This window comes from Ostrea edulis, chromosome 3 (assembly GCF_947568905.1).
Source record: "Ostrea edulis chromosome 3, xbOstEdul1.1, whole genome shotgun sequence".
In the NCBI taxonomy this organism is placed as follows: domain Eukaryota; kingdom Metazoa; phylum Mollusca; class Bivalvia; order Ostreida; family Ostreidae; genus Ostrea; species Ostrea edulis.
In genome coordinates this window covers 34,071,933-34,085,150 of record NC_079166.1, presented here as the reverse complement: position 1 = coordinate 34,085,150, position 13,218 = coordinate 34,071,933, and the positions used below count along the sequence as shown (strand labels likewise).

Genomic DNA, 13,218 nt, shown 5'->3' with positions numbered 1-13,218 from the left:
TTTTCTCTTCTACATTGGTAACGACCCATATAGATAGATGTAGATTGGCGGATTTATTATATACACTAATAAACAATTTTTAATTACATCGACAGAGAAATAAATAGATACATACATGTGTAAAAGAATGTAAACAAGTTAAATTGATGCAAAGCATCAAATCGGCCGCAAAAAATTATTCATTTCAGCATTTTCAAGTATTTCAACAATATAGAAAAGGTATATGAAACATTTTTATTGCAAACTATACACTTGCCTTACTTTTCTGTTAATTTTTTTAAATTCAATTTTCAGTGATCAAAAATAAAGTCAGGGAAATGAAAATCGGACTTTGCGTGATAAAGGATAGGAATAGATATGTATTATCATCATTTTATTTGATTCAAAGACAAATGCAACATATATCTAACATTATTAATTATGAATGACTGAATGCTGACAAAAAAGGACGTACAAACTTCACGTGCAGATATCCTGGATCTTTCATAATGCCGATGATAAATCACAATAAATGTGAAGTGCAGAAAATAATCATTGTGTCATTTACGACTTTAGTGTATTCAAAACAAAATTCACTTCTTCTTAAAAACTTTTCCAATTAGGCACTGTAATTTATATCCGGAAACTTAATACGCTTTGTTTTTACACTTACGCACGCCCATGTCGGGGAGCAGTTCATGTAACAACTTTTTATAAAATCGTAAATTAATAAATGTCTGATGAGAAATGAAAAACAAATTGAAACGTAATAACAACCATTAAGACTTAGACTTAAGCAAATTCTAAAAACTTTTATTCATAACTTTTATGTACGTTATCAATATGGAATTATTCCATCGAAGCAATCAAAAATAACGTCTCATTTCCCCATGTGCACATTCTAACACAACCACAAATCCTGCAGCCGATAATCAAAGAGCCGAATAAGACCGATCGAGTGAAAACAAACTATCGAAACGTACAATTTATACGAAGTCAAAGCGTTCAGGCCACGCCCACCTCATTAATAAAGCGTGCAAACCGTTCACAAAGCGTGCAGCTATTTTTAGCAAACCGTACCGTGCAAGAAGCGAACCGTACCGTTCAAGAAGCGTACCGTACCGTGCAAGAAACGAACCGTACCGTTCAAGAAACGAACCGTACCGTTCAGAAAACGAACCGTACCGTTCATAAAGCGTACCGAACCGTACCGTGCAACTGGTGTAGTAACACGTTTCAGGGTCTGTAGCTAGCAAAATAGCATAATTCTTGTCTATGGGAATTCCAACAGACTGTTGGAAATTCTGATAACCAAAGACTGCAATGATAATGTGAATGAGAAATTCCAGCATATTTTTATTTCAACTTCAGGGTTCTTGTGCGTGAAATCAGAGTGGTGTTTAACAAAAACATTTTTCGGATGATTGATCACTATATATGAATCTTTCTGTTTTCCATTTTTTGTGGAAGAAGCAACTGTCTATGATGTCAAATATTTTAGTCTTTAATCCTTCGTGAAGAATGGTCGAATACAGTCTTGGATCACGTACGTTTTAATGTTAATTTGAGAAAAGCTTTGTGATTTCAAGTTTACTAAACGTTCTTTACATTGTTTTTAAAATCCACATTTGGTTTACAACTCTTCTGACATACAGTACGTTTCCAACAGTTCCACAGTACGTAAGAAATGTCTCCTTCACATCTGTTAATATGTTCGCGCAGAGCAAAGATAGAGGCTTAAAAGACCAATTCCTGGATCCAGCAATTTATCTTTGTTTGGGTTTGTTTTGAAGTTAAGGAATCCAATATTTGGACGTTAGCACATATTCACCCGACCCAGTGACTGATATATCAAATGTCTCTAAAACTAAAGCATGGTTTAGAAGAGTTTCATATTTTGAAATGGCAGTTAAAGTATAAGTACTATTACGAAATAGGGGAATGAATGCAAAGTTCGTTTGAAATGTAGTTGCAATAATGAACCCTACCAAGAAAATGTTGTTACAAGATGTGTCAGCTGGAACCAAAACATAGTTCTCAAGTAAAACTTATACGAGACCAATTTTGATTCACCAGATGCGCATTTCAACAAATTATGCCTCGTCAATGATGCTCCACCGAAATGTTTGAAATCCGAAATAAAAATAAACTTTATGCGCTAATATAGGGAAAAACCGAGTGCCAAAAAGTGGAGTCAAATTCGTCTAAGGACAAGAGCTATGCATGATGGAGATAATGTACCCTATCTAGATCATTTATCACTTCTGGTTTACTAAACACAGAATAATATATAATGTGTACTTTTATATTGTTTATAAGATAATTAGATAAAGCAAATGTATCATTGGAAATCATTACAAAATAAGCATAATCCATATACGATCTTCAACTAAATAGATCAGAAATGGATATTGCACAATGCCTAGTAGTGAAAGCACGATACACTTGAGATTGAGAACAAAATATATTACTTACTCTATAAACTTTAATTTAAGCAGAAAAATTAAATAAAAAACGTTTTCGAAAACAGCGCTAAATTGTAGCGAGCATCAAAGCAAAGGGGGGTAACCCAAGTAACAATTATTTAATTAGAACAATAACACGTTTAACTTCATTTAAAAACAATCAACGTTTTAAGCGACAGAAAACAGTAGGAGGATTATGGAGGCAGGTACTGAAGCATTTTCAGAAATTCCCGGTCCTAATGGAGATAAAATGTTGATTTACAGCATTTTTGATGTAGAAAACTGCTTTAAAACGATTTCTGAAATCTAAAATCCCGAGGACTTGGCAATAAAACGAGAAAAGCAGAACCATTATCTTCCGACGTATTTCAACGACTTATAGATGCTAAACAGATGGGAAACGGTAAAAAAAACTTACTTCAGTATAAGGTAGCATTCCCTAAGCAAAGAAATAGCAGCATCAGATCTGTAAATATTCCCGTTCATACGATGACGCCACGTAAACAAAGTTCTACAACTCTTACAAATTATATGAAATAATGAAAACAGGCGAGTTTGGTAAATCCGAAAAATGAATTAAAATAATTCACTTATTTCCAATTTTAGTTTTAATTAGCAAGCCCCTAGGAGCTGCTTAATAGTATATACATGTACATGAACAACACAACGATAGATATGACGAGTTTCTCAGCCAAGCAGTTCAGTTAATTGAAACCTCTAGATTGTAGACCACATGAGGGGATGTCCATAATTAATCATCCAATTATCGTGACCAGCAATGGAATAAAGCTACAAAACCCAGACTTTAGCATGTTTCAAAAAGCCAATAGTACTCGGAACATAACCATTAAAGTAAACTCACTGAAGGATTAAAATAGTCAAATATCGTTGTACTGTATACCATGTATTTATGTTTGGGTCAATACCCCCCCCCCCCCCCCCCAATTTTTAAAATGTTTATCAATGTTTTAGGTATATGATATAGGTATATGATATAAACAATATCACACTCTAATGTTGATATCGGACCTTGGATTGCCCCTTGAGTGATCTCGGGGCCAATCCCAGGTCCGAGATCAACATTAGAGTGTGATGTTCTATATTTCTGATTTGACGCCCGTGTATTTCCGTGCGAAAGTAGAAAATGCCATATTTCATTGCTGACATGTATGTTTGCTAACCCAGTGCAGATGTCGATTTTCAGAGTATTATCAGATAATTAAATTCCATTGATTGATGAAAACTTTTGACTTGCAGTACTCTGTATGGATAGGATGACAAGCGATAAGCATATAAAACACAATTGCTATTAATTGGTACTATCAAAACGTTTTAAAGTGTAGATAAACGTAAATCAAAGTAGGTGAAATTATTTAGATGAATTCCTTCGTATACAAATAGATTAGTGCTATGCTGGTCTGTACACATTGGTTCTTTATGGAAGAAATGTTTACAGAAAATAGGTAATACATATCATTTACAAAATATGTCAAACAACATTGTTAAATTTATCACCTATCTTCATTCTGGTTATTCTTGCATTTTTGGTATTCGACCAAAACAAGGTTTTTATTGATATACTTTATATATTACTGAAAAGAGCCGACAAAATTGACATGAATCTAAATGTAGCTCAGACTCCTACTGTTAGTATTTTTGAATTAGTGTACGTTCTTAGATAGATGACTGTTCATGATTTGTTTTACACATAAAATATTTGGGCTTCCTTTCAAAGTTCTGAAACGTATGGTACCAGAATATATGAATGTTTCAGTGTTGTCTGCTAAGGCAGTACAATTGCAGCAACAACTAGTGTTATAGGCGTTTTATAGTCTTGTTTAGAGTCGACATTTTGCAAATCATATGGCCGTTAGAACGATCTAGTTTGCCAATAGATCATGTCATTGGGTGAATCTGAAATGTTTCATACCAATTAAGTATAGAGATCTTTAGACACCAATTTTGAATAAAGGATTGTTCCGTTTACCCGATCAAGAGATAGGGATCACGGCGGATATTACCGGTCGACAGAGGATGCTTACTCCTCCTAGGTACTTAATACCACCTGGTGTTTTCAAGGGATCCATGCTTGCTCTGCTTTTGATTTTGTATTTTTTGAAGGAACGGTAAAATTGGTCGTTGTTCGTTGTCTTCACCTTTTTACAGATAAGGTGTGCGAAAAGTATAAACTGAATTTTATAAACAATTCATATTCTGTAATTTTATGGAATTAAACAAATATAACGCTCTCTTGCAATCTTTAAATCAGCATAATTTTCACCTTTTCTGAACATACAGCGGTCTGGTTTATGTTTAATTTCCACTATCCCACTAAAGTGACTCCAACGTTCGTTGCTCAAGCTTGTAACCTATACAAAATGCTTGCTACGTTTATGCATTATACAACATAATGCATCAATGACACAATAACCTATGCTGAATAACATAGTACATGATGTACTTCGTTTCCCGGATCTTTGTGATGAAGTTATGCGTGATAAAGCACTATTTCTAGTAGAACACATTCTTGTCAATAACATTTTCAAGATTTTGACATTATTGACACTTGAAAGTACCAATTGAACATACCTTTTTTTCTTCTTTTCAATCTTTAGGCAGAGCAATGATTACCAATGTAAATAGATTGGTTTCCAGGTTTATGGGCTTTATAAGACTTACGAGATTGATCACTGTTCGTTATCTTCACCTTTTCATATTTCTAACGTTTCATTTGGTTGACGTTTCCAATTCTCTATCTATAGTTTGTTGATCCAAAGGTTGAGCAGAGAATAAACGTAGCTCAAGACTCCGGTATACAAAAATGAATTTAAAGGCCAGGCCCCGGGATCATGAAACTGTCTTAAAGTTAAGTCAAAATTTTGACTTTAAATTAAGATTTGAACTTAGCTAAGATTGCCGACTTAAATGGATCACAAAACGAACTTAAGCAAATCTTAACTAAGATTGTCTTAACTTAAGTCTAAGTCTAGAATCTTAAATTGCTATAGCAACAAGGAACTCTTTTGCGTAGAGGTAACAAAAAGATATAAAAAATAAATTACTTAAACAACATAGTCAGTGTCTAAAACGTCTAGTTTATGATCACTAATGCTGACGCAGGCACATACATGTACCAACACCCCCCCCCCTTTTATTAAAAAGAAACTTATTTTCGTTATTACATGTACATACATGTGCATACAAATTTTGATGTATTGACCCCGTCGCCTCCCTCTTTCTAAAAGTAGTAATGAATGAAAGTGGAAATGTAAGAGTGATTGAAGCGATAATTTTATTAAATTCAATGCCTTTATTTATTTTGTCGACTGTGTGTGTACATGTAGCAAAGAAGGATAACTCTAATTAATTTCAAATTCGGGCTCGGACTGCACATTATTCGTGTGCAAATGCAGACTGCAAGTAATGATTGTTTTCTTCTTCCACATTGTCAACAAACTCAGTCAGGTAAATACATGTACTTTTGTAGTCGTAACTTTTTAGTGAAACGGTCGTATGTGTACGTGCTACTTTCACATTTACATCTACTTTACGAACTACGATCAGGCAGTGAAACGCGGACAATCGGGCGATCAATCCTGCGATATTTTGATCACATAAGAAGTCATAATTATGCTTATATATTTGAAAACGCCCGCTCTCAATTTTTCTGGGCTAGCGGTGTTACTTTTCGATTACATGGATTTGACTTCTTTTCCTGTAAACAAACTTTTTATGTCAATACTCTGCTTAAAGAAAAACATTTTTTTTTTCATTATATGATTTTCAACGTCAAGATTCTGTTTTCGATCTACCGACAGTCTATTGTTTCTTAAATAAATGATTTGTCCGCTTCATGGTAGGGACAGACATCTTCAACGACGGACATCGCGTTAATTTTCTCTTACTCGCCTCAAAAATGCAACCAGCGCGGCCATTTTGAACGAACTTAGCGATAGTCTTAGAAAGTTAAGACAGCTCCAAGGCAGTCTTAAAACTTAAGACAAAATACCAATCTTAAGCCTAAGTGATTTTGTTGTAATCCATTTTAAGACCAGTCTTAAGATTTAAGTGCAACTTTATTGATTTAAGACAATCTTAAAGTTTAAGACAGTTTCATGATCCCGGAGCCTGCAGTTGGGTATAAAAGCAGCCAATCGGTGAAAATGGTGGAATATATGAATTTTCTGGTCACGTTCAGATTGCAGCACTTATTTTGCAAAAATAATGATTAAGCTGTTGTACTGAAATTTTAAAATGGGTATGCTTGTTCCCCTCATAACTGTGCATATATTGGCCATATCTATTTTAGATATAAATTCTCATGAAGTTTTAATTTTGGCCTCAAAAATCTGAAGCAGGGCTAAATTTGTATTTCAAATTAGAGCTTGGCAGTTCGTGGGTGTGATTATCTTTTGTTATTGTTTACTCCGGATGTTGACTCACATATTGCACGAGCATGCTTGTCTAGTTCTAGATAAGAGGGATTGCACCAAGGGAAACATGTAATCAAATCACTGTACAACGTGGAAAAAAGTACTTACTCATATATCATTGGTAAATCCAGATTTTATTTTTTAATTATATATAATCACATTCCTTTAAAAAAATTGGTTAACTTTATAAAAATTAACTCATTAGGACTGTTCAGTCTGATCGTTGTTTCAGAGTTTTGCAGGATTCTCGAAAATTTTCAAGCATGGTGTTTGTTTGATTAAGCAACAATCTCCTAGGCCAGTTGTGTAACTCCCATTGTTTCTCATCAATGATGACAAATATGTCCAATTGTTCAACCATCACTCTAAAATTACTCTCAATCTGGACTCTTATGTGTGGACATTACAATGTCAAAAGAGACAATCACAGATAGTAGGTCTCCAAATATCATAATAGACAAAGTGTTTCTTAATAATCCTTCAATGCACATGTCCTCCATTGCACAGCTACAATTTTCCCCAAATTCTTCTCATAATTGAAAGGTACCAAGAGGAAAATCATAAGTATTAGTATATCAAATATACCAATATTTGTGTATATTATCAAAAAAACTACATGTTTTAAAAGACATGGATAAAACAATGATGAATTCATTTTGTAGTTCCTAGGGTGAAGTTTTGTTAAAGTAAAAACATATCCTTTCAGTGCCTCACAGATCGAGCAGAGTGGTAGAAAAATGCGGGAAAACTTTAGTTTATTTTGATAAATCATGCCAGTCTCCCTGTTCAAAATATCGTCCGCTACAGAGCACGTGTAGAGTCGAACATCAGACTGCTGCTTATTCTGATAACACTGCTAAGCCCTGCCCTCTTGCCATATATGCTTAATTGCTGTAGGGGTGTAAATTTTTCTAGGTTACTCCCGGCCTTTAAATCTAATATGAAGGATTTTCTGGTGAACAGTGAATCTGAGAAATATTTTTACTGTTAAATCAATCATTATTAACAGAAAGTTATGTGTAACGATAAATCGTTGACCAATTTATAAAATATGTACATGTACTTGTTTGTTTTGTTGTTTTTTCTTCTAGATCTGCTTGGATAAAAACAAGAAATGGGAAATGATTACAGTGCAGGTAAACACTTTTGCAGATACATCCAAACACGAGAAAAGCACAATTTGTAGTTTTGACAGGTTTTGTAGAACGCCAATATCTGTTGAGTTGCAGCTGCGTTAAACCATGAAATGGTTACAATAGTACAATCATGTTTATAAAAATAAAGCACAAACATCTCATACCCCGATCCACAGAAGTTTGTGATCCTGTATTTTGATCATTGCAATGCACTAGAATAAGCTCCGCCCACCACAACGATCCTCGGACAAATATCGAACATCCGCAAATCTTTTGTAAACACAGAAATGTATCGACCGTTCACGCCTTAATAATGGAGTATAAACCTATCTTTTGGATGTGAGCAATGATTAAACATTTCCCCTGGAATCTGTAAATCAGACAGTAGATAGCCAAACAAACTTGATGGGGTCAAATTCACATAATTTCCCTCAAACAAAGATAAGCTATACGTGCAGAAGAAGGGTATGCCGTGGATTGCCTTATGTCACATGCCTCAAAATCAGTTATATGTCCACAGCATAACGAAGATATGCATTCATGAAGGTATTGTGTTTTATTATTTATTGTAGTGCACAAGCCTTTACACGTCAGACACATATCATCGTTTTCAGTGGGATTTGCTGATACAAAATCTTTAATGTTCATGATTTGTTTTGCCATTCACAAATGCCTCAGTTAAGGGGGGTGAGTGGGTTAGAGAAAATGTATTATGTAATGTTTTCAAAAAAATAGTTGTAAGGAGAAAATGGGGTGTATGCGTACTATATAGTCACGATGCATGCTTGCTAAGTTTTAAGAGGCTGTCTACGATAGAACCATGCAAAACCAAAAAAATATTATGGGTGTTGTCAAATTTTCAGACCTTTTTATGATATTTCAGAAGTATTTTACTAGTTATATCGTATTTTGTGGCAAAATCGATGAGTACCTCCCGAACTAACACCTAATGGGCCGTTTTATTTTTAGCACAATGTACACATCAATTTCACGCAAAAATGGTGTATTTTCAGCTAGTCATTAGAATATCAAAAGCAGAATAATCACATATAATTTCAGTTCCGCATAGTCTATTTGAACGGTATCTTTGAATTGGTGAACATAACTTTAAAATTCATTCTCCAGATTTAAGTCGTATAGTGTTTGAACTAGTAAGATTATGTAACTTTCAAATTAAATGCTATTTTTAGTGAGTCATAAAACCCCAAGAAACGCTTAAAATAAATAGTTTCGTGGTTTAAAACACAGAATCATGCATAAATTATCACTACTAAACGGGAATTTGGTTGCAAATAAATAGAAAGTCATTTATTTGGGGTATGAAATTCGGAAATTTTATCAAAAAATTATCTCCCTTTGTGGAACTCTCATGGGAAGAAGGTAAGGAAGAATGATTCATAAGGCAGATGACAACAACATGGAATGGGTGGAAAGTGATGGAAGATGAATTTATAGCCTTGGTGAAAATTTCAACGAAAGAGGGTGTTTATTTACATCAGGATTGCAAGAAGTATACTTCAGCACAATTGAGATTTTTAAATGTCCATCCGAAATTGTGAATTCCAGAATCTTTGTTCACTGCACTGCACAGCTGGTGTGCATTAACTATGATCTAGACTTAACAGACATCATCATGCCTATGCCAATCATGGACATTGACTTTGAATAAAGAACAACATGTTGTCACCCATTACATGACAAATCTAACTCAGATGTGATAGAGCGGGGGGGGGGGGGGGGGGACTCCAAAGTCGATAGATCTGCCACATTGCTCAAGCTGACAACACATGTTCCATTGATTCTGGTAAGTTAAATTGTTTTTATATCTTCATTGTTTTTATATCTTCCTTCACTAACAGATATTGAAAAATGCACTTATGCATAAATACTCATGAATGAAATTTTTAAAATTTTACGTCTATTTTTCTATTTGAAATTTTTAAGATATCAATTTGCTCAATGCACATGTTACATATTGGAATCAAGATAATTTTAAATAAAATGAAATGTCATTAAATATTTATGTATGAGTCTATGGAGATTTTTGTGAGATCTGTGATTAATGAATTGAAAATCAGAAAGAAGTAAGATTTTATTAATGATTCTGTTATTTACATTGTATCATGTTTATTGCACACTTAAAATAATAAATGCAGGTTTAGGTAATGTGAAATGCTTCTAATCACTTTGAAACTTTCCTGTGATTTCGATAAATAAAATTTTGTTTTATGTAAGACAACAAGTTCACATTATAGATGTAGCATATACCATATGTATATGTAGTATTGTATATCAGTGTAAGAAGGGGGGTGGGGACACAAAATGGTTCAAATCTTTGTTCCAATGCACACTACTCCTCACATTTTTTATTCAAATCTACATTAGTAATTTCAGAAAAAGTTTGATACAGATATTCTCCCTACGTTGAATTTTTTGTTGAAATAGGTCTTCAAATTTGTGTGATATTTTACACAATTATGTTAATTAATACTTGATTTTTTGTAGAATTGGTGATATATTTTATGTAAAAGTTATTGAAATAATCAATTATGCTTAATTTTCATAAAATAAAAGAAAGCCAAGATTATTCTGTCCTTAATATTTGTTTTATAGTGTGTTTCTTGTGAAAATTGGCGATTTTCATGAAAAATTAAGTTTCAGCAAAGCGGCAACTTTGAGGGGCTGTAATTTTTTAAAGTCCACACTAACATACTCTTTTTTTATGTTTTAAATGTCTTTCGGATAAAGATGTATCAGTTAAAATGGTTTATCAAAAACGTTTGATACTTCTGAAAAAATTCAAACCAGGGGAGAACATCCTTAAGAGTATATAAGATATTTGTTTTAATTAAAACCCTGCCTATAGTCAAGAGCCCTACAGTGAATAGTGAATAGGCCAAATTAAAGAATGTGTGGTTCCGGTTACCCGACCGTCCCTAGTTTTTACCCCCAACCCTAAACATTTTTTGACCATTTCCAAAATCAGTTACCGTATTTTGCCGAATATAATGCACACCTTTTTTTCAATATATATATATATATATATATATATATATATATATATATATTTGACCCGTTTTCCTTCAGCCAATATATAGATACCACTAAAATGCTAAACTGTAAACACTTATTACAAGTCAACTAACATTAGACAGAAAGTGACTTAGAACTAAAGAGTGCTTACATAAACAATAGTGCAAATTTCAGGTTGCTTGAATATACTAAGCGATCACCCTCCTTATTTTTGAAAATGTTGAATAGATTTTAAAAAAATTGGAAGGGCTTGAAAACAGTACTCTAGTTGAAATATCATTCCTACTTTCATGTTCAAAAAACATAATTTTGGCAATTGCACTGATTTTTTCCCCTGTACTTATTTTTTATTTGAAAAAAATATATAAGAATTGTCAAAACTAGGATGATCCCTACCAATTTTGATAGGTATATATATAAATGGTAAATGCAAAAAAGTGAAAGTAAAAGAAAATTGTGTTTCCATCTAAAAATCTATCATTAAAAAAGTAAATTTAAAAAAATGAAATAAAATACCTACCTACCTACCATATTTTTCAAGGGAGTGTAACCAGAACCACACATTATTTTATCTAGCCTCAGGCCTCAGCCTGTGTGTACATTTGTGCAGTAACAGTTTTCATGACTTTTTTGGCAATGTGTCTGCAACTATTGATTTGAAAATTTATACACCTGCATTTATATCAATGGGTTACAAGTTACTTTTTGTGCTAAAGTTTTTGACCTTGTGACCTTAAATTTGGAATTTGACCCAAATTTTAAAACTGGGTGAATGATAGGCTGTCATATTTCATGTTAACAATCCTTGTGACAAGACCTCTTTTCAAATCAAAATTTTGGACCTTGTTTATAGTTTTTTGTTGCCATTAGTGTTTCACATCTTGTGTTACTTTCAGTTTTATGCTTCAGACAAGCCATGTTTAGGCAACTTAACCCCTTGGTTAGACAACTCACCCCTTGTTTAGACAAATTGATCGACCCATGAAATATTGTTTTTTATGAGAACACTAGAAAAAGAAACACCATCTATAAATCAATTAATTATCAAATTAAAATTGTTATTAGATCACAAAGAGTATATCAGTGCATACTCATTTGAGAAAGAAAATTCTCACAATAAAATGAAAATCTTTATCTCGGTCTCTAAATTCAAATTTAATGATTAAAAGAGATGCATATTATTGTGCAATAAAAACAGTGAACAAATTGCAAGGAGGATTTTAATACCAAAGGGTGAGCTGCTGAAATTGTAATTTATGGTTAAACGTAGCCATAAAACCTCTAAATATTATAATAACTTTTCTGGTTATTTAACGTTCAAAACACATGTGATGCTAATATGTCTGGGTTTTCTATATGACCGGTAGGGGGGGGGGGGGGTCCGGGGTCCTGACAAGAGGCAAACTCATGCAATAATAAGAATTGTTTTGTTATTTTGCAGATGTTTCTGAAGTAGGACAGCCATACCCCTGCTTTCCAAGGAACCAAACAAATACTTCCCTTGTATTGACATGGTGAAAAATGGGGAGTGTCCAGAAAATGACAAAGACCTCCAGAATGTCATAAGTGATATTGTTGCAATTGAATGTAACCAATCATTATCCAATATATATTATCTATGACTGAACTCATAAGTGGTTAAGGAAAACTGTTTAATTTGTTATTCACTGCTTGGGGGTTATTTTACATCTCTCAGGATTTTCTAGATGTCAGATTTCCTAAAACTCACAATTGTGCTTTATTTTTTTTTTTTTTATTTTTTTTTTGTGTAAATGTACAGAAAAATTGAATGTTCTTCTATGGGATATTTTTGCCAATAGTTTCAGTTGAAAGTTACAACAACAAAAAAGAAGAAGAAAAAAAGAATTGCAATGATTAAATCTGTATGTTTATAATGAAAGTGCCTTTCATGATCTTGTATGTGACGTTCATGAATTTTTTACATTACCTGACTTACAGTGTAATATCACTCCCCTCCCCCCATTCTTTATGGCTTTACTTACAATAACACTACATATGCAGAGTGAATTTAAAACATGAGAGATATATCATATGTTGTAATTGCCTGCTGAATTTGATAGAAAGCAAAAACGCTTTGAATACACGATTCTTGTACATGGCTACAATAAATGTACTATTTATTGGTGGAAGGTAATGGTGGAAGATGTTTTC

General features: G+C 33.3%; 1 long non-coding RNA gene across 1 annotated transcript in view; it reads left to right on the top strand.

The window, feature by feature from the left end:
* The window catches only part of LOC130053379 (uncharacterized), a 50,029-nt gene that overhangs the window by 8,246 nt on the left and 28,565 nt on the right, over positions 1–13,218 (top strand). The window contains exon 2 of the long non-coding RNA XR_008801950.1: positions 7,969–8,013. This is a non-coding gene — a long non-coding RNA (uncharacterized LOC130053379). The remainder of the gene's footprint in view (positions 1–7,968; positions 8,014–13,218) is intronic.